The sequence below is a fragment of the Schistocerca cancellata genome, chromosome 6, assembly GCF_023864275.1.
Source record: "Schistocerca cancellata isolate TAMUIC-IGC-003103 chromosome 6, iqSchCanc2.1, whole genome shotgun sequence".
NCBI lineage: Eukaryota > Metazoa > Arthropoda > Insecta > Orthoptera > Acrididae > Schistocerca > Schistocerca cancellata.
The window spans coordinates 683,878,887-683,899,653 of NC_064631.1; the positions used below are offsets into that span (position 1 = coordinate 683,878,887).

At 41.9% G+C, this 20,767-nt stretch overlaps 1 protein-coding gene across 2 annotated transcripts in view; it reads right to left on the minus strand.

Annotated features, from left to right (window-relative positions):
• Positions 1-20,767, minus strand: part of LOC126191235 (BLOC-1-related complex subunit 8 homolog) — a 146,139-nt gene that overhangs the window by 2,139 nt on the left and 123,233 nt on the right. The window contains exon 5 of one of the 2 annotated variants that reach the window (XR_007538332.1): positions 15,510-15,721. The gene's annotated coding sequence lies outside the window, so the exon portion shown is untranslated. Of the gene's footprint in view, positions 1-15,353; positions 15,722-20,767 lie in introns of those variants that run through there. The other variant, XM_049932039.1, reaches the window with a different exon arrangement.

A 20,767-nucleotide genomic window follows, 5' to 3' on the forward strand; every position in this document is an offset into this window, starting at 1 on the left:
TTCAAATACAGTGATGTGTTAACAGGCAGAATACGGTGCTGTGGTCAGCAATGCCTATATAAGACAACAAGTGTCTGGCACTATTGTTAGATCAGTTACTGCTGCTACAATGCAGGTTATCAAGATGTATTGGAGTTTGAACGTGGTGTCATAGTTGGCACATGAGTGATGGGACAGAGTATCTCCGGGGTAGCAATGAAATGATGATTTTACCATATGACCATATCTGCGAATATCAGGAATCCGGTAAAACATCAAATCTCCAACATCACTGCAACCGGAAAAAGAGCCTGCAAGAACGTGACCAACAATGACTGAAGAGAATTATTCAACATGACAGAAGTGCAACCCTTCCACAAATTGCTCCAGATTTCAATGCTTGGCCATCAACAAGTGTCAGCGAGTGAACTATTCAATGAAACATCATCAGTATGGGCTTTCGGAGCCAAAGGCCCGCTCGTGTACTCTTGATGACTGCACTGCACAAAGCTTTATACCTCGCCTGGGCCTGTCAACATCGACATTGGACTGTTGATGACTGGAAACATGTTGCCTGGTCGGATTAGTCTTGTTTCAAATTGTGTTGAGCAGACAGATGTGTACGGGCACGGAGACAACCTCATGAAACCATGGATCCTGCATACCAGTAGCAGACTGTTCAAGCTGATGGAGGCTCTGTAGTGGTGTGGGGCATGTGTAGTTGGACTGATATGGGACTCCTGATACATCTAGATATGACTCTGGGAGGTTACACACATGTAAGCATCCTGTCTGATCACCTGCATCCATTCATGACCATTGTGCATTCCAACAGAGTTTGACAATTCCAGCCGGACAATGTGACACCCCACACAGGCAGAATAGCTACAGAGTGGCTCGAGGAACACTCTTCTGAGTTTAAACACTTCTGCTGGCTACCAAACTCCCCAGACATGGACATTATTGAGCATATCTGGGATGCCTTGCAACTTGATGTTCGGAAGAGATCTCCACCCCCTTTTACTCTTACGGATTTATGGACAGCCCTGCAGGATTCATGGTGTCAATTTACTCCAGCACATTAGTCAAGACCACGCCACATTGTGTTCTCACACTTTTACGTGCTCAATGGGGCCCTACATGATATTAGGGAGGTGTACCAGTTTCTTTGGCTCTGCGGTGTAGTAGCTTCAAATGAAATATGTATGCATTGGTTCAAAACAGTATCCATCTCCTTTCTATTCATTACAACTGAACCACAAAATTATCCACAATATGTACATAAAATATGTAACATGAATTCACAGCAATATGCTCATTATAATATGGTGTTTTGTATCAAAGTAATTCTCAGATAGTGATATTTAAACAAAGTATCTCCCTCTCAGCAACTTTTAATAACCTTAAGATTATAAACAATGCGTACAATCCACTTCTTCAACAAACTCTTCTAATACTAAGGAAAATGTGTCTTACATGTGTAACACTGCTTCTGACATAACTTTCAGTACATAGTTGTATAGTTGTCAAACTCACAGAATACAATAAGATGACATAAATACAGAAAGAAATTGAAGCTGACTTAAAATGTTTTTTCCCAAATGTGCAAAGCGACCATAACTCCACAGTATCAATTAAATGAAAATTGTCATTACATGTCAGACATCAGCAGCAAGGATAGAGCAAAAGAGTAGTCAGAAAATAACAGTGCCATCAGAAGAATAAATTACAGAAGTAAATGGTATAGGACTGGGGCCCTAGATGTTGCCACACTCTTAATGTGCAAATAAAATATGTTTCCCTGAGGGAATAATGACATTGCTGTACAATAAAAATCATATAGCACACTTTATATATTCAGAAAACAGATTTCTAACTTTTTCATTCCACATCACATAACAATTTACTTTCTCATTCCTTGCCTGTAAGCTTTTACGTTCAGGGTACTCTATTAGTTCATTGAAAATGAATGTTTTTGTCGTACCTAATTTCATAAGCAGAAAATCCTGTAGCAGAATGCTAACTATTTAAAATGTCTTCGAAATCCCTCACATAGTCTATCCATCCACAATGATTTTTACTGCAATATTTTCTAAACAACCAACCTATCTCTCTTACATACATTTCTGTTGGATTACTAGCTGGAAAATATACATAAATTAAAATGTGTTTTTAGTTTTCATTGGTCAAAAAGTTTTTCAATGCTTTGGAAGTGAATTCTGCCTCATCACCTTACATCATGGCTTTGGATCTCCCTACGTTCTGATAATAGTCTTTACATATTTTACCATAAAGCTCTTAATTTTAGCTTTCCTTAATAGGTAAAGTTTGATGAATTTTGAGAAACCAGATTTAAATTTTGATAACTGCCCCAAAAAAATTCACCTCTACTAATTCCAATTCTGTTTTTGGCAGGAACATTTTGCATACAGCCTCGTTACTAAATTTTATTTTCTGACATCTGTCACAAGTTTCTGAAAGTTTTCTAACCCTTCTTGTCACATTATAAAAATATAAATTTTTCTGAATTTTCTGTAGGCTATACATTTCAGTGCTCCACAATGATCACATCTATTTGCTCTGGCATAGCTTAGATTTCCTGGTAAATGACCTCTTTAAGTACCTCCAGTATGCATGGAGAAATTAGGCTAGCAATTCATCACAATGTTAGCTGTGTGAGCAGTTGCCTCATATTGCTGAAATTACATTTTGTGATCTGCGTTCTAACCCAAGAACACTGTAATTTATTGCTTGAACAGTATACACACATAGAAGACAAGGTACAATACAATTAGCAGTACACATGTGACTAGCAGAGCCTTATGCTCTGGCCTATGTAGACATTATGTCCTGCAGGGGGTGCAGTCATGCTATCATATTAGCATGCCAGGTGGCTTCTAGCACCCAAATCCAGCACAAACTTGACGTGTAAACTATGAAGTGGTCCACACACAGGTCTGGTAGTTTTGTGTGTCTTCCCTTACAAAGAAGTGAGCACTACGCTCACGTGAATTTTTTTTTTGTCGTCATCGTAGGTTGTTAAGTCACGCAATGCACTTCCACCGGTGCGTAGTATCAGAAGTGGGGCAAGTGCTGACAGGTGCAGCACCCGACTGTTGTGATAGACTATACAGTAGGGAAAGAGACGCTGGTGCAGCTTCCATTTCCATGTCTGAGTCCAACCCCAGGGAAGGAGATTGCAGTGAAGTCAGTGGAACAGCCGGCACAGGTGGCGATGGAGGTGGAAGCAGCAGCAGAGGCATCGGCTGCAACAGCGTAGGAGCTGGGGTCCCACCATGACCCTCGGCATATGGGTGGGGCATCCACAGCAGAGGAAGCAGTTGTGAAAACATTGGCAGCGGCAGTGGAGAAAAAGAGAGCAGCAGCCACGATATAGGATATGGCTGGTCAGACGTGGGGTGTCAGAGGTGCACCCAGAGCACAGCCAACCAAGTGAGGTCACAGCTGGTCAATGTGTCACGATGCCCTCCCCTCAGCCATGCAGCCGATGCAGATGTGTCAGCCATGGTTACTCTTCATTACTACTGGCACCCATTTTGGCCAGCAGCCAAACCCAGGTGATCAAACAGCTGTGCCAGGCTGGAAGTGTTGTGGCATCATTGCTCGCAGATGGCCTGTCATAGGTCGAAGCAGATGTAGCAGAGTCCAGGGCTGACAATCATGCAGCAGCTTTGCCAACAGGGATGAACCTTTAAGTACTAAGGAACCTGTCAAGAACTACTTCCAGTGACCTGTCTGAAACATTTTTTTCTGCGTCTTAAATGTTGGTACTAACTGTTCTGTTTCCCTGTTAAATTGAAGGTGGAAAGAAGGAGCCATTGACATGGCAAACAACACTCTTTTTTATTTATCAAACATCTTCAAATTCCTGGGGTATAAACTGGAAGCCATTGTCTGTATCCCAGAAGACACTCCATTGAAAAAATTTTTGACAAATCTGAAATTGTTGCCACCGCAGAAGTAGACAGACAGTGCACTACATACAGAAACTTAGAATAAGCATGAATCACAACAAGCTAGTAGAAATTTGATAAATATTCCACAAAATTTATACAAATTCATTCCCAAGGCTGCTTTGAATCTGGCCACAGTGACAAAAAAGCATGGAGAGCTGACTGATGGGTGGCACACTGTGGGCAGGCTGCAACAGCTCATGCTATTTCTCCATCAATGTCTGGCCAAAAAAATGTGTCGGCATGCTAATGCTTTTGTATTTGACACACCCCAGTGGTTCACGTGTAATAAATGCATAACTTCATGTCAAAGAGCAGATGGGACTACGACTTGGCTCTGTAGCAGCAGTCAATCTCAAACAAACAGAAAGACTATTTTGTAAAGCAAAATAATTTCTCAATGGATCAGAAGCACAGCTCAGAGGTCTGTCCAGCCAGATGTGTTGCACAAAAGAATCAACTTCACTTAAAACATGATCCCGCAATTTTAGTGCTCATAATAGGGAAACCATGAATAACATTTTGAGCTTCACATCTAAATGAAAACAAAGTAATATCTCTTTATCACACTCTGGATCTGGACCAATCAGCAAATGTGATAAGGTGTCAGCATTTTCATATCGCAGCATAGGTCAAAAATGTATCTCAGCATCCACATTTTTATGAGCAAGGACGGTGCTGCCTGAGACATGTCCGTCGCTAACAAAAGGTGCTGGCCAAGCTGGAAAGTGACCAAACAAGGGGATGATTGCTGGTTAGATTTCAACAACTTGAATGCCTGGTCACAAACCATGAACCAGTAGAAAGGAACATCTGTACATAATAAAGCATGGAGCACTTGTGCTACAGCAGCAGCATACAATACAAATTTGTAGTAGTACGCAATTTTGCCTAAAAATGCCTGTAATTCCTTGATGGATGTGGGGTGTGGTGATGTGGCAATAGCATCACTATGTTGTTGCAATGGTTTATTGCCAGCACACACTTCAAAACCCTAATAAATAACGGATGGCAGAAAAAACTGTGTGCTGTCCAAATTGCACTTTAACCCTGCAGATTGTAAAACACAAAAAAAGAGCACATGACCCTGCAGATTGTAAAACAGAAAAAAAGAGCACAAAGTTTCTGCAAATGTTCCTCTGTACAGGCACCAGACACTACTACATTATTTAAATAGGTGATGCAGCCTGGAACTGGTTCAATAAGTTGCTTTTAGCTGCTGCACTTGCCACACCAAAAGACAAACACTGGCATTTAAAAGCCAAAATATGATATTGATAACTAGAAGGTATTTGGATTCCTTTCGAGCAGCAGCTGTAAATATGCCTCAGCCAAGTCAATATTTGAAAAATAGTGCCCCCCCCCCCCCCCAATGATTTTTCCAAGAGCTCATCAGGGCACAGCTCAGGATACGTATCAACAATTGACTGTATATTAAGAGATGCACCAGTCACGCTGACCATTCACTTGAAGAAAGAGGCCTACATCTACATCGATACTCTGCAATCCACATTACAGAAGGTGATGAAAGGTACCCCATACCACCACTAGTCATTTCCTTTTCTATTCCATTCCCAAACAGAACACTAGAAAAATGATTGTCTATATATCTCTGGATGAGCTCTAATTTCACGTGTCTTATCTTTGTGGTCCTTATGTGCATTTTATGTTGGACCCAACAGAATCATTCTGCACAGCTTCAAATGCCAGTTTTCTAAATTTTTTAACAGTGTTCCTTGAAAAGTGTGGTGTCACCGCCAGACACCACACTTGCTAGGTGGTAGCCTTTAAATCGGCCGCGGTCCGCTAGTAATCGACGGACCCGCGTGTCGCCACTGTCAGTGATTGCAGACCGAGCGCCGCCACATGACAGATCTAGAGAGACTTCCTAGCACTCGCCCCAGTTGTACAGCCGACATTGCTAGAGATGGTTCACTGACAAATTATGCTCTCATTTGCCGAGACAATAGTTAGCATAGCCTTCAGCTACGTCATTTGCTACGACCTAGCAAGGCGCCATTATCCCTTGCTATTTATCATGTGATGCATGTACCGTCAAGAGCTATGTTCACCAATTATGGATTAAAGTTAAGTATTCTACCAGTTACCTCCTGCTTTGCTAGTCTTATTTCTCTGACCTGTTCCAGACCTCACGCCAGCCTGCGTGAGCTTAAACGCGTGCCTTTCGGCTACCGTTCATAGTGGATTGGCTGTCTGGCCAGTCCACTACAAAAAGTATATTGCCTTCCCACCAGATATCCCCTCTCGAGTTCCCAAAGCATCTCTGTTACACTTGCATCTTGTTCAAACCTACCAGTAACAAATCTAGCAGCTCGCCTCTGAATTGCTTTGATGTCTTCCTTTAATCTGACTTGACACAGATCTCAAACACTCGAGCAGTACCTAAGAGTGGGTTGCACTAGCATCCTATATGTGGTCTCCTTTACAGATGAACCAATAAACCAAAGTCATTCCTACCACAATCCTTCCATGCTCATTCCATATCATATTGATTTGCAACATTATGCCTAGATATTTAAATGACGTAACTGTGTCAAGCAGAAACTAATAATGCTTTACCACAACATTATGGGTTTGATTTTCTTACCCACCAGCAATAACTTACATTTTTCTTCATTTACAGTTAACTGTCATTCATCACACCAACTAAAAATTTTGTCAAGTCATCTTGTATCCCTCTACAGTCACTCAGCTTCAACACCTTACCGTACACCACAGCATGATCAGCAAACAACTGTAGATTTCTGTCAACCCTGTTCACCAAATGAATTATGTATATAGAGGATAATAGTGATCCTATTACGCTTCCCTCGATGAACTCCCGATGATACCCGTATTTCTGATGAACACTCTGCATTGAGGGCAACATACTGGCTTCTGTTATCTAAGAAGTCTTCAAGCCACTCACATATTTCTGAACTTATTCCAAATGGCCATACCTTCTTTAACAGCCTGCAATACAGCACCATGTCAAATGCTTTCTGGAAATCTAGAAATATGGAATCAATCTGTTGCCCATCATCTGTAGTTTGCAGTATATCATGTGGGAAAAGGGGAGCTGAGTTTTGCACAAGTGATGCTTTCTAAAACCACTCTGATTTGTGGACATAAGCTTCTCAGTCTCAAGGAAATTTATTACATTCGAACTGAGAATATGTTCAAGGATTCTGTAGTAAACAAATTTTAGGGATATTGGCCTGTAATTTTACAGGTCTGTTGTTCTGCACTTTTTATACACAGGAGTCACCCCCACTTTTTTCCAGTCACTTGGGACTATGTACTGGAGGAGAGATTCATGATAAGTAAGGGGCCAATGCCCACCAACCTGGGATTCCATCTGGACTAGATGACTTATCTGTCTTCAGCTCCTTCAGTTGTTTCTCTATGCCGGGGATGCTTATTACTATGTCATCCATATGGAAGTCTGTTTTATGGTCAAACAATGGTATGTTTGTACAATTCCTTATGCACAAAATTTAAAACTTTGGCTCTCGTTTTGATATTGTCAAGTGCCACACCTGACTGTTCAACAAGAGACTGTATGGGAAGTCTTAGACCCACTTAGCAATTTTAAATACGACCAGTATTTTCTCAGGTTCTCTGAAAGATCTTTTGCTTAGGTATAATTGTGGTAGTACTTTCATGCTTTGCACACAGATCTTTTCACAATGCACAAATCTCTACTATCCTTTGGTTGTCATCATCTGTGCATTCTCTTTTGAACCAAGAGTGCAACAGCCTCTGCTTCCTAAGCTTTCACATGTCGTTATTAAACCATGGTGAGTCTTTTCGATCCTTAATTCACTTATTAGGCACATAATTCTCCAGATCACGATTTACAATCTGCTTAAACTTTGCACATAATTCCTCTATGTCCATCTTACTGGAACTAAATCATGTCCATTCACTTTCCAAGTGAGATGCTTACAACTGCTTATCTGCTCTTTCTACCTAAAATACTCTCCTAACCTTCTTGACTGGATTATTAACTTTTGTAACCTGAGATGCTAATCCCCAGTCACTGATAAGATCCAGCGTATTTGTAGATACAAGGTCTAAGATATTTTCGTTGCATGTGGGTTGCTGAACTAGCTACTCAAGACAGTTTTCAGAAAGCTTGTTCAAAAGTATTTTGCATGACTGTCTGTCTGTACCAGCTGCAATGAATTCATAGATATCCTAGTCTATACTCTGTAGGTTAAAGTCGCCTCTAACTAGCAATGCATGATCTGGGTATTTACGCGCTACTGACCATAGGCATTCTTTGAATAACTCTTGAACTGTCACAGCAGAATCGGATGGCTGGTAAAAACATCCTACAATTAATTTGTTTTCACCTCAATCAGTTGTACATGACCAGACAACTTCACTTTGACACTCAACTTCGACCTCAATAGAAACAACATTTTAGTCAACTGCAATGAACACTCTTCCTGCTATCACCCCTAACCTGTCTTTCTGATATATGCTCCATGACTTGCTAAATATCTCACAGCTTTTCACTTTGGGTTTCAGCCAGCTCTCAGTCCCAAGAGTAATCTGAGTGCGAAAACTTTCCTAGAGAGCAGTAAATTCGGGAATTTCATTATGAACACTTTGACAATTTACTAGTTAAATTTTTACAGTCAAAGTGTCTTTACTCTTAAAATGCTCTGACTTCCCTTGCTGTGTATCGATTGGCGAGTGTTCATCAGACTACCTGAAACTGTCGCCTAATCTAAAAAACCCTCTTGTGCACTCCACAAGTACTCTGCTACCTGAGTAGCTGCTTCCTTTGTGTAGTGCACCACTGACCTATCAAAGGGAGTCTTACAGGTCACCAATCAATAATGCAAGTCTAGAAACCTACAGACAAGACCATCACAGAGTTTACAAATCCTTTTGTTGAGACCCTCCACTTGGTTCCAAACCGAAGGACCCCGATCAACTCTGGGAACAGTGTTGCAAATTGTGAGCTCTGCTTGTATCCCACGTGTGAGGCCAGCAACCATCACTTCTTCCACCAGCTGCCTGTATGAACTGAGGATGGCCTCAGAGCCATACGACAGGCATCATCGATGCTGATGTGAGCAACAACTTGCAGATGACCACACCCCGTTTGCTCAACAGATGCTCGACAGATGCAGGCAAGGCCACTTCCATATCTCAGATGGGGCCACCCAGGAGACGTGCTGAGTATAGGTTGGCTTTCTTTCCAGCCCTGAACACTATCTGCCTAAGGGGCTTAATAAACTGACTAACATAGGAGCTCCCAATAACTAGGAAACCCTTTCCCATGTGTGCCTTCTCAGACCCTGCTGAAGCATCAGCCACCTGTTCACTCACAGGATGAATGGCTGAGACCATACGACCGATCTCCACATTGGCCTACTGCCTTGAGTGATGCAAACATGTTATCACCCGCCACTCACTCTGTTGTGAGGGTGGATCCACTGCGTCGGGTACACAAGGAGGTGCCTCAGTAGCAGAGCCCGTGTGTGAAACAAGCGACACCTGAGGTGCCCCGTGCAATGAGCCTGATTCTCTGCAACCATTACACCTTGAAGCAGCAGCCTGAAGATGACTGACTGGAGCCAAAAGTGCATGCAGCTGCCCGGAGAAAGCAGCCTGTTCCTCCTGCATCCACATGCAGCATGTCCACATCCTACCCATCCTAGCAAGACCAACTGAAAAAATTACCTATAAAAGCAGACAAATCCTAGATATGTTAAATGCTATCCTCCTGATGCGTCACCAATGGCTCAATGAGCTATGTAGCTGGCTGTTCAAAAGAAATGAAAACTGCCCTACAGATTGCCCAAATTTACAGTTACAAAATGCAAGCTTACCCCTCTTAAATGGATATATGCATGAAATTTTAGAAATATAGTATCAGGAAAAGGAAGGAAAAGATAAACACTTAATCTGCCACTTTGTAGATGTGTATCAGCTGAGAGCTGGAGCCTCACTCAAATAAGATCAAGGAACTGAAGACGATCTAGTCCTGCTTTTAATTGATCCCAGAAAAAACAAGGGTGGGTGGACTGTTTCATCATAATATGAGTCTGAAATTTTGTTGCACGACCCAGTCCATTACAAAATAAGATGGGAAAATTGAGCACAGAAAGCATCTAACTTTTGATATGGAATTTGATCAGAAAACAAATGCACTTCGTCATTGATGGAGAATCCAAACAGTTTAAAAGTGTCCAAACCAAACAGATTTTCCATATAAGCATTGTCCATAACTACAAATGTTAGTGTGTGAACCTCAGTCTTGTAAGTCACAGGTGCAGAAAACTGCCCAAGAATCTGTTGTTTGTTATAACTCACCAGCTTCTGTGATACTAGAGCCAGAGAGGGAGAACCCAAATCCATGTGAGTCTGAGAATTCACCACCACTGCTGCTCCTGCATCCTTGTTCACCTGCATTTCCAATGACTTGTTAAACAACCGAACTTCAACGTATAACTTTCTTTGGGACACCATCACTGCTGTGACACACTGTTCACATCCATGTTCCTTTCATTCTCACTCAAATTTGAAAAGGAGTTACATACAAAGCCAATGTGTTCTTTCTTATTGCACCTACTACACATTGCACAGTGCTTTGAACATGCAGTCTGTTTGCGTTGAATGAAGCAGTAGGGGCACGAAAGCAGCAGAGCACTAGATTGTTGCTGTTGTGATGTGGACTTATGTTGCTCTGAATGCTGATTACCTATATGACACTGAGACACCTGCTGGACTGCTGCAATAGCATCTACATTCCATTGCACAGTGATTGACGGCTGGGAGGGGTGAGACGAACTGATTTCTGAAATTTCGGACCAGGCTCTATTTGATTACCTGCAGTCCGTGAAACTTCAAATGGCCGAACTATGTTCAATATTTCTGTAAGTGTAGGATTTTCAAACTATAGAGCTCAATCTTGAAGTTCCCTATCAGGAGCAAAAAGTATGATTGCATCAAAAACCATCTGACTGGCATAGGATTCTTTACGAACTTTTGTCACAAAATAATGATGACGGCTAAGTCCATGTCGTTCTGCAGCCCAGTGGACAGTATGACTGTTCTGTCCACTTTTGGAAACAGTAGAACTACACATAAGCAGAAATAATGTGAGTATTTTTACAGGGATAAGTAGAAAGTAACCCACACATCTGACTCAAAGAATGACTTGAAAGTTCTTGTAAGGGGGTGAGCTGACACAATAACTGAGACCCACAAGAAGAATCCCAGGACAAAAAAAGAGCCTTGCACAGGTTTATAACTGTTACCCCAGATGCCTGAAAATGTTACCAAAGGTGGCATCCTGGGATTCTGCTGCATCGTTATACGCAGCGACCAGCAGCGGATATGTTGTCGGGAGGGCCACAGGTTGTGTCAGTGTCATCGTTAAGCTGGAAATAGCAAATGTCAGCACCTGCTGTTGCTTGAGAAGAGATTTAAGCACTGCCTCCATGGAAATTAACCTCAAAGGATTAATGGCTGAAGTGGAACATGTGGAGCAGAATACTGTACTCATTGATAAAATGTGTTCTAACACAAGAAAGCTGTAATTTATTGCTCCAACAGTACGCACACATGTCAGTCAAGATACATTACAATTAGCAGTACACAAACAGCCAGCAGAGCCTTGTGCTCTGGCCTATATAGACATTAATTGCAACAGTGGGTGCAGATGGCAGGCTGCACACTCAACTGCTGTCATATTAGCAGACCCGATGCTCTCTAATGGCCGAATCCAGCACAAACTTCATGCAAAAACTATGAAGCAGAGTGCACGCAAAATTGGTAGTTACAGCAATTTCAGTGTCTCCTTCTTAGTTTGAGTACCAATAAATTTTCAAATATTAACAAGTCAAGCTCTGCAGTCACTGTCACTATTTTTTCTGCCATTCCCCTAAAAAAAAAAAAATTACATAATTCTTCATAAATCCACAATACACTGTCATTTTGTTGCTGTAAGGAGGATGTTCTTGCATATCTTTAGGGTTTTTGTCTGAACTACAATGGAAGGTCTGGCTGTTAACAAAGTCAGAAAAATGAAATCAGCTTCATTGCTGACTGTGAGAACCAATTCATCAGTCATCTCTTCAAGCATTTGTTCTGAAAAATGTTATGCATCTTGCATCATCTTCAGCCTTTGGTTGCAGAATAATGGCCATCCTGCAAGGGTGAAAACGTATATTATAATGGATTCTGCACCTACCTGTGATCAGAGAGCAGCATAGCAGAAGGATGTTTATGAGCCGGCCGGTAAGGATCAGTCTACACAGCTCATATTATTCTCTCAGTTTTTCCTGGTAATCTGGCAGGCAATTCAAAATCTATTGATTTTGGTTTTGGAACTGAATTTGGTTCTCTGAAGTTTTCCATCCACAAAAATATTGTGTTATAGGATGAAAGCACATTCTCTGTGACACAAACTGAAAGGGTAGAGCAAGGGTTTCCACAAACTGGCATCATTTCATAAAAATAATAATTTGGTTTATTTATAATTTGTGTAAAGGAATAATGTGTGTACTAGTAGTGATGTCCACTGGGCAGGCAGGTAAGTATTTCTACTATAGCAGCATGATAGATGATAGGCGAATCGTACAATATTTTTAATATTAGTTTTGTCAAATGTAGACCATTTTTGTTTGTTTGTCTTCTATGATTTGTATTTATCCATTAGAACTGACAAATTTTTAAATTAAACTACAAAATGGAATATTTCAAATGTTTTATGCTGTTCTAAAGACTTTTGTCTTAGAAGAAAGCACAGGAAGTGTTATGACAGTTACTTGAATTTCGTACTACTGGACATGAAGAATGATCACAGTACGTCATTTGTTTCAAAGTCCTAGCTACTTTGACTAAGGCTACAAAGTGTCTCCTTTCATCTTACAAAGATGCCTGCCAAGTAAACCTCACACCATAGAGGAAGAAATTTTACCAGCTGCTCTAGGTGTGGTATCTACTATGATAGGCAAGTCAGTTGCCAAGCAACTGGCAAGTGTGCCTTGGTCACATATTACTATTAATTGTCAAATACTTGATATGGCAGATAACATTAATGATCAGTTGGTTGAAAAACTTAGAGATAATGACAATTTCACTATTAAGTGGGATGAAGCTTCAGAAAACCACAATGGTGCGGATCTAATTTGTTATGTACAGTTTATACAGATCAACAAATTTCATCTTTTCTGCACTAAAATGGCTCTAGAAACAAAAGCAACAGTTCTCTTTGAAATACTATACTCTTTTATGAAAGAAACCAATATTAACTGCAGAAATCATATTGGCATGTATACAGACTGGGATCACAGTATGGCTGGCAGTTACACAGAATTCATAGCTCTGATCCATAAAGAGGTCCCTAATGCTCTTTGAACATACTGTTTTATTCACACTGAGCACTGGCATCAAAAAATGATCTATGTCCTTCATGAGGTTCTTCAATCAGTGGCCAAAGTGGTAAACTCCATTAAAAATCTGCCATTTAAGTTGAGATGTTTTCAATAAATATGCACTGATATGGCAGATGAGCACATTTCTTTAATTTATTATGGTAACTCTCACTGGTTTTCATAAGGGAATGTCTTGAAAAGAGTGTATGATTTCAGGAGTTAACCTTACTCTTACCTTGTTCAAGAGAAACATTTTAGTTCCACTAAGTTCGTAGACAGTGACTTTGCTTTGTAGCTGGCATATCCTTGTGACATTTCTGAAAAAATTTTGGAAGAATAAGTTGGACAGTAACAATATACATTATGTTTTCCCTGCTCTTCAAAGGGTTTTGGAAGACAATGACTTTGACTAAGTGAAGAACTGAAGTTTGCATTTCTGGATCATTTAACTGAATTCCGTGATAACTTTCTGAAGTACTTTCCACAAGAAATTGACCAACACAACTTCATCAAAGAGTCTTTCAGTGCAGAACTTCCATCAATACTGACCACTGAAAGACAACAGCAATTTATTGGTATTTCTCCACATCCCACACTGAAATCCATGTTCATTTCCTCATCACTGCGAGTTTTGGAGCTTGGCGAAGCAGGATTATCCACAAGCAGGTAAAAAGACCCTGTGAGTTTTGATACCATTTGCAACATCCAACTTATGCAAAGTAGGCTTTTCAGCATTGGCAGCAATCAATACAGAATATAAATTGTAAGTGAATGTGGAAAATGAGATGTGAGTTGCAATTTACAGTCTTGTTGTGCCGGTATTTGAAGGGCTGATGATGCAGAAAAAAGTGCATCCTTCCCACTGATTTTGTTGCAAGAACAAGATGTAATAACATTAAAAGTTGATTAAAATGTGGTTATGTCAACAGTTAATAAAGAAATAACTATTCTTATTCATTTTTTCTAACTCAAGTTTATTAACCCCACACTTCGAGTTGAATGTTGCACAAAAGTTTGAAACCCACTGGGCTAGAGAAACTGAAACAGTGTTGCAATTCAAGAATCACCACTTCAAAATAATATTTCCATCAGAAATGCATGGTGCTTGTGTGAGCACAGCTCCATAGATACTAAATTTGCAACACACAGGCAATGTAAAAATAAAAAATGTTGTGTAATATTCAGTGCTATTAATTAAAAACTGACAGCTCTTCTTGTTGCACCCTGTACAACAGAGGCAAAAGGTACTTTTCAAGTGAAATATAATAGTATCCAGACTGAATTATACATACAAATGCTTTCTAGCATGCAAAGATTCACAAACTAAGAAAATTTTTTGTGTGTCTATTCCAGCCAATAGAAGCAGATTTAACGCAATGCCGAATGTTAAAGAAAAGAAAAGAAACTTCCAAAAGTGATGAGGTGGTAGGAGAACAACTTCCCCCTTCCCCTGGACTGTAGAGTGGTTATGTGTAGACACTTTGGCTTGCTGATCTTGTTCAAGTCTGAATATTAATTAACCAAGCAGTTTAACCTCTGCAGATGTCTCCAGCAATTGGAAACGAAATGTTAAGCTCAGAAATATGTCTAATTCCCATCTAATAAAAATCACCAAGAATATAAAAAGATTGGAGTTTGTGAATTTTCTAAGGCTAAGCTGTTCATATATGTTATTTAGTTCTACTTTTTGAGACAACTTGTATAACGACACAAGTGGAGTAAAATAAATGAAAACACTAGAGAAGAACAAGAAGAGAGTTGGCTAGTCACTGGGAAAGTTTGTAATAAAACTGAATCAAATAAGGACTTCAAACAATGGAAAATCCAGGATGGAATAACAACAATATGAAAACAGATTGCTACTCACCACATAGAGGAGGCATTGAGTAACACACAGGTATAAAGAAAAAAGGCCACTTGATATTATTAGCTATACGACTAAGTCCTCCATCAGATATAGGCCAAACAACACACAGTCTCTCTCTCTCTCTCTCTATCTCTCTCTTTCTATGTTGAGTAGCATCTACCCTTTTCATAGCATTGTTTATCAAATAAGCACATGATATACAACAGGTTTACTGTTATTGATTCCAATAAATACTTGAATCACAATTAGAAATCATATTTACACTGTTTTAACAGTAACCTGTATTACATTTGTTCTGCGAGGTGGCGAGGTGGTTTTCTCCTTTTCCACCAGCAAAATAAATTTGAAAAATATTGTGTCATACTGTCGAAGCAATGAGCAATGTTGAGGTGTTACTGATAAGCAAGGCTCCTCACATGATTTTCATCTGGGTGTTTTGACAGTCTGACTTCCAATAAAGAAGATGATACTTCAGAACAAACAGTCAGCTCACACTGTGTCTGGAAATGAATAGAAAGAATGACTAACACTATACACTAAAACAGTGTCATTGCAAATGAAACACATGAAAAACAAAGCAATAAATGTAAATATAGCACATTTTGCAATTTGTTAAATGTAAAATACTACTAATTGTTGCTCACTTAATACTTTAAATTCCCTAAAAACATTCCTCAGAACTCTGTATCATCTCATTACTTTTTGAGAGCATTAATTAAAACTGACAAACACTTCCAAAAATATTTACTCAAATACTTATTTATTATTACTTTATTTACTTTTAATTCTATAATATTCTTCTAATCAAACAAAAATTTAAAAGCCTTAACACTGTTCTACCACTTAATTATAGCTACTATTACATCCAGTGAACAGTATTAGTAGATTACAGATTTAGTAGGATAACACATAGTCACCACATAAAATCAAAGCTATACCGCCATGAGTTCAGTGTGCAATGCCATCTGAAATGGAGAAATGGGAGGTTCTATGAAATGTGAGAAATATCAGACTTAAGAGCAGCAAGAGTTTCAGAATCAGCAATAATAAACTGTTTAGTTTTGGCTAACAAATTGAGGTCACACAAAACTTCAAGTTGTAGGTGGCACTCACTCTTTTGTCACTATTTTCTTTTGCATCACTATACTCAATATACATTCTTCTTTCTCTTCTTTCCTGTGTTTCTCTTGTCACCTTACAAACCGCATTGCACCCTCTACTTACGAGCCACACTGTATCAACCATCTCGGCCACGTACAACAGATGGCTACAAGACCACACTGATAGTTGATGCAGTATCTTATGTCCCACGTTACTCCCGCCAATATAATTAATCCTTTACTTTCAAACTGATCACTCTCCCTGCGTCATTTCCCTTATTTTTGCATGTTAACTCCTGCACCTTTCTGGTGCCGCACAATCTTGTATCTCATCCTACGAACGCCTCCCCAAACCACCACACTTTCTCCATTCTATCCCAGTTCGCACCCACTAATTCCAGCATTCAGTCACATCTGCCATCCCCCTTCTTCACACTTATTCATCCTCAGACCTGATACCCACTGTAATACACTCCTGGAAATGGAAAAAAGAACACATTGACACCGGTGTGTCAGACCCACCATACTTGCTCCGGACACTGCGAGAGGGCTGTACAAGCAATGATCACACGCACGGCACAGCGGACACACCAGGAACCACGGTGTTGGCCGTCGAATGGCGCTAGCTGCGCAGCATTTGTGCACCGCCGCCGTCAGTGTTAGCCAGTTTGCCGTGGCATACGGAGCTCCATCGCAGTCTTTAACACTGGTAGCATGCCGCGACAGCGTGGACGGGAACTGTATGTGCAGTTGACAGACTTTGAGCGAGGGCGTATAGTGGGCATGCGGGAGGCCGGGTGGACGTACCGCCGAATTGCTCAACACGTGGGGCGTGAGGTCTCCACAGTACATCGATGTTGTCGCCAGTGGTCGGCGGAAGGTGCATGTGCCCGTCGACCTGGGACCGGACCGCAGCGACGCACGGATGCACGCCAAGACCGTAGGATCCTACGCAGTGCCGTAGGGGACCGCACTGCCACTGTTGCTCCTGGGGTATTGGCGAGGACCATTCGCAACCATCTCCATGAAGCTGGGCTACGGTCCCGCACACCGTTAGGCCGTCTTCCGCTCACGCCCCAACATCATGCAGCCCGCCTCCAGTGGTGTCGCGACAGGCGTGAATGGAGGGACGAATGGAGACGTGTCGTCTTCAGCGATGAGAGTCGCTTCTGCCTTGGTGCCAATGATGGTCGTATGCGTGTTTGGCGCCGTGCAGGTGAGCGCCACAATCAGGACTGCATACGACCGAGGCACACAGGGCCAACACCCGGCATCATGGTGTGGGGAGCGATCTCCTACACTGGCCGTACACCACTGGTGATCGTCGAGGGGACACCGAATAGTGCACGGTACATCCAAACCGTCATCGAACCCATCGTTCTACCATTCCTAGACCGGCAAGGGAACTTGCTGTTCCAACAGGACAATGCACGTCCGCATGTATCCCGTGCCACCCAATGTGCTCTAGAAGGTGTAAGTCAACTACCCTGGCCAGCAAGATCTCCGGATCTGTCCCCCATTGAGCATGTTTGGGACTGGATGAAGCGTCATCTCACGCGGTCTGCACGTCCAGCACGAATGCTGGTCCAACTGAGGCGCCAGGTGGAAATGGCATGGCAAGCCGTTCCACAGGACTACATCCAGCATCTCTACGATCGTCTCCATGGGAGAATAGCAGCCTGCATTGCTGCGAAAGGTGGATATACACAGTACTAGTGCCGACATTGTGCATGCTCTGTTGCCTGTGTCTATGTGCCTGTGGTTCTGTCAGTGTGATCATGTGATGTATCTGACCCCAGGAATGTGTCAATAAAGTTTCCCCTTCCTGGGACAATGAATTCACGGTGTTCTTATTTCAATTTCCAGGAGTGTATATACAATTTTACTAGTTATTCTTTACTTTGATCCTTGTGACTTCTTGTAACTTTTAGCGCGTTTTTCCCTTTGGCTATCATTGGCTCCCTCATATTTCAACTTGTTTCCCACTTTTGCATCCATTTAATCCTTTTTGTGAATTTTCACATATATTTGGGTGTATTTTTGCGAAATTTTTTGGACATAATTCTACATTATTTATGCAGTTTTTTTGCATCTTTCCACCACCATGGATCCTTGCTTCTTCCATCTGCATCAAGACAGAAAAGTTTCCTTATCCCTAGCCAAATCCCAGTCCCACATACTGTTCCTGTGTTGTTGCTTGGCCCATGGAATCCCCCCTAACGGCCTTGCCATCATATTACCCAACTCTGGCTGTCACCCTCCTTCCACAATCACCTCCACCTGTTCAGACTCTGCCAATCCTTAGCCCTCACCAACATAGTCCTGCAAAACCACATCAATCAAGCCCAAACCTCCTTGCAGTACCTTCTCTCCATCGCCAAAATTCTCCTGCTATGCCATCCCAAATTCCTGGAACCCATAACACACACTGAAACTCTTGCCCTGCAGGAACTTGAGCAACATGCACAATGCCGCCTCAAAAAGCTCTCCATCCTGCTCACTTCCTACTCCCGCCTTCGAGTATCACTGTCCACCACCTCTACAACAACCTCCAAACCTCCCCCACGTCCTATCATAGCTGACAAACCCTGTCTTACAGACCTACTACACTTACCCCACACTCAAAAACTCCCTCCCACCACCACACAGAATCCAGAACCTAAACAGACCTACAAAACAGTCATGAACCTTTCCTCCAGAAGCCTTAGCCCCACAGAAATATCAGTCCTTTCCAAAGGTCTCACCTTTTGCTGCACTCCCAAATTCAATCATGCAGGACTTGTGGAAGACCTCTCCTTCTCCCAGTCCCTACAGTGTAAATGCTTTTTCACCACCAACCCTACCAATCAGACTCAACCAAAGACCAATACTGAACCTTGACTAACTCAGTTCAGTCCTCCATCCAACCGTGACCCACACCCACTGCCCTCAAACCACAACATGTTAACTTTCCAGAATTTCTTAACCTCAAACCTTGCCTCACCATCATTCCCCAAAACCCTCAACATGCAAACTAACCTTAGATCCGCAGAAAGAACTGCAGTCCACCATCTAAAAACTGATTCTGACCTTATAATCCTACCTGCGGACAAATTCTCCACCATTATTGTTTTGAATCACAAAGATCACCTGGCGGAAGGACTCCACCAGCTGTCAGATACTTCCACCTACAAACCTGGCCACAGTGACTCCATTCAAGTAATCCAGCAGGATCTCCAGTCACTACTCAAATCCTTACTCCCATCCCAGAACCTCTCCCTGCAGTCCATCTCTCTGCTCACCCCTACCACTCCCCACACTCCTACTGTCTACATGCTTCCTAAAGTCCATAAACCTAATGATCCAGGATGCCTCATGGTGGCCAGTTAATGTGCCCCCACTGATAGAATCTCTGCTCTCATAGACCAATGCCTTCAACCTATTACCCGGAACCTATCCTCCTATATAAAAAGATACCAATCATTTCCTCCACCGACTCTCCACAGTTCCTGTCCCCTTTAGCACACTGTGCCCTGCTCATCACTATTAATGCCACCACCCTATACACTAACATCCATAATGCCCATGGATTTACCACTATTGAACACAACCTTACCCAATGCCTGACAGATTCCAAACCAACAACCTCCTTCCTAGCCGCCATGATCAACTATATCCTCACCCACAATTACTTCTCCTTTGAAGGCATTACCTACAAACAAATCCGGGGTACAGCTATGGACACCTGCATTGTACCATCCTATGCCAACCTATTCATGGGGCACCCAGAGGAATCCTTCCTAAACCCCTCACCTGGTTCAGATTCATTGATGAAATCTTTGTTATGTGGATCAAAGGTGAGGACACTCTCCCCACATTCCTCCAGAACCTCAACAACTTCTCCCCCATTTGCTTCACCTGGTCCCACTCAACCCAAAAAGCCACCTTCCTAGATGCTGACCTCCATCTCAAAGATGGCTACATGAGTACCTCTGTCCATATCAAACCTACTAACCATCAGCAATTCCTCACTTCAACAGCTGCCACCTGTTCCATACCAAGAAATCTCTTCCATACAGCCTAGCCACCCATGGTCGTCACATCTGCAGTGATGAGCAGTTCCTATAGAAATATACCAAGGGTCTCACTGAAGCCTACACTGGCCATAATTATCCTCCCAACTATGTACAAAAACAAATCTACCGTGCCTTATATTTCCAGTCTCCCAAAGTCCCACCATCTGGCCACAGAGGAGCATTCCCCCATAAGTCAGTACCACCCATGTCTGGAGCAACTGAATTACATTCTCTGCCAGGGTTTCGATTACCTCTCGCCGTGCCCTGAAATGAGAAAAGTCCTGTCCACTATCTTTCCCACCTCTCCCACAGTGGTATCCCAACGTCCAACGAACCTACACAATATACTCACCCATCCTTACACAAACCCTGCTTCCAATCCCTTACCTCA